Source organism: Lepidothrix coronata, unplaced genomic scaffold, assembly GCF_001604755.1.
Source record: "Lepidothrix coronata isolate B3197 unplaced genomic scaffold, Lepidothrix_coronata-1.0 Scaffold550, whole genome shotgun sequence".
Taxonomy (NCBI): domain Eukaryota; kingdom Metazoa; phylum Chordata; class Aves; order Passeriformes; family Pipridae; genus Lepidothrix; species Lepidothrix coronata.
In genome coordinates, this window is record NW_016690730.1 from 1 (window position 1) to 2,402 (window position 2,402).

Below are 2,402 nucleotides of genomic sequence, written 5' to 3' on the forward strand. Positions count from 1 at the left end.
GCCCTCCTGCTTTCCCACCCCCTCCCAGCAGCATTTCTAGACCCTCCCTGATGTCTCTGCACCAGCTCTGGCTGTTCCCTGGAACACAAAGCCACAGGCTGATCCTGACTCCCTCTGGGTGACCTCTTGCACCACAAAGGTCCCCACTGAGTGATATTTCTTTTTCCTTACCTTCAGTCCCAACCTTCCATGCTACTCTTTGTGGAGATTTCGTTCTATTTCCAATATGGAGAAAAGCTCTATTCTGTCAGATCATCTCTAGACCCTCTCCAGTTCTTCCTCATTCCTCCAGAATGGGAACCTCACAGACAGACAGACCGGTCCAGATGTGGTGACCCCAGGGCTGAGTCCAGGAGGGGCACAACTCCCTTGTCTGGGTGCCCACACTCCCTCTAAGGCAGACCCATGTGCTGTTGGCCTGAAGTCAAGGGGCCATTTTGATTCTTCGTATCGTCATGGAATCAAGTGACACTGTGACCCTGCAGGGCCTCATGGAACCAAAGGAATACAGGGACACTGTGGAATCTCATGGAACCAAGGGACCATTGTGACAGCGGGGTCTGTTTTGAACAAAATAAACCCTGAGACATCTCAGAGCCTCATGGAACCAAGGGGCCATAGTGAAACTGCAGAGTCTCATGGCACCCACTGTGCCTCCCCAGAACTCCATGGAATCAAGCAGAACCGCTGCCTCCCCCCCGCCACTGCACGGACCGGAGTCGCTGGCTCTGCCCCAATTGGACACCTCTGGAGTCAGCGTGTTCTTGGGCAGCACAACTGATCTTAGACCAGAGAGTTTCCCAGATTTTTCTTTGCCCTCTCTTTCCCCTGGTTGGGGAAAAGGGGGAAAGTGGGCATGTGTTGATCCCTCTTTTTATTTGTTTAAAAAAGGGAGTTGGGGCTGGGGGGAGAGAGGAGGCAATTTGTGTCTCTGCTGTTGCTTTGAACTTTCTGTTGATATTGTTGTTTTTGCTGCTATACTTCTTGTCAGTAAACTCCTATTTTTCACTTACACCGCCTTGTATTTTGTTTACCTGTATTGGTGGGGAATAAAAGGGGAGTTAGTTCATTTCACTGGAGTTCCCACCCCAATATGTGTCTATAAACCAGGACAGGTTGCTCAATATTTAATTGCACAGAAAATTATTAAATTATTGCAAGAAGAACTCGATGACTTCCACGAGAAACCTGAGCAGGAAGACTGGGCCAATAAGGAGTGCCATTCTGAATGCTACACACTAGAAAATTGCCACTTTATTGCACCTAAAAAGCATCCAGTCATCATTTTTTCACAGGGCATCCTTGAGCTCCTGATTCCTCAGGCTGTAGAAGAAGGGGTTCAGTGCTGGAGGCACCACCGAGTACAGAACTGAGAGGGCCAGATCCAGGGATGGGGAGGAGATGAAGGGGGGCTTCAGGTAGGAAAAGAATGCGGTGCTGAGGAACAGGGAGAGCACGGCCAGGTGAGGGAGGCACGTGGAAAAGGCTTTGTGCTGTCCCTGCTCAGAAGGGATCCTCAGCACAGCCCTGAAGATCTGAACATAGGAGAAAACAATGAAAAAAAGCTACCGAAGAGTAAACAGGCACTAACCATAAGAAACCCAATTTCCCTGAGGTAGCCTGAGTGTGAGCAGGAGAGCTTGAGATGTGTGGGATTTCACAGAAGAACTGGCCCAGGGCATTGCCCTGGCACAGGGGCAGGGAAAATGTATTGGCTGTGTGCAGCAGAGCACTGAGAAAGCCAGTGGCCCAGGCAGCTGCTGCCATGTGGGCACAAGCTCTGCTGCCCAGGAGGGTCCCGTAGTGCAGGGGTTTGCAGATGGCAACGTAGCGGTCGTAGCACATGATGGTGAGGAGGGAAAATTCTGTTCCAAAGAAGAAGAACAGCAGAAAGACCTGAGCTGCACAACCCATGTAGGAGATGGTTGTGGTGTCCCAGAGGGAATTGTGCATGGCTTTGGGGACAGTGGTGCAGATGCAGCCCAGGTCTGTGAGGGAGAGGTTGAGCAGGAAGAAGCCCATGGGGGTGTGCAGGTGGTGGTCGCAGGCAACAATGCTGACGATGAGGCCGTTGGCCAGGAGGGCAGCCAGGGAGATGGCCAGGAAGAGCCAGAAGTGCAGGAGCTGCAGCTCCCTCCTGTCTCCAAATGCCAGTAGGAAGAACTGTGTGAGGGAGCTGCTGTTCCACATTTGCTGATTCTTAGCACAGGGTCTGTTTCAGAAAAGGAAAAGACAGGCAACAGTTAAGACAGACCTCTGTGAACAAGAACTCAGATTTTAAAAGAAACTGACATGTCAAATGTCACAAAATGCACTTCCAAGGAGGCAGTTTTGCTCTGCTGCAGTGGAACGTGGAAATTTTGGTAGAGCTCTCACAGACACAAGGAGTGTCCGATGTAACA

At 50.9% G+C, this 2,402-nt stretch overlaps 1 pseudogene; it reads right to left on the minus strand.

Annotated features, from left to right (window-relative positions):
• Positions 1 to 1,289: 1,289 nt before the first annotated feature.
• LOC108510219 lies at positions 1,290 to 2,190 on the minus strand (annotated as a pseudogene).
• Positions 2,191 to 2,402: the final 212 nt, after the last annotated feature.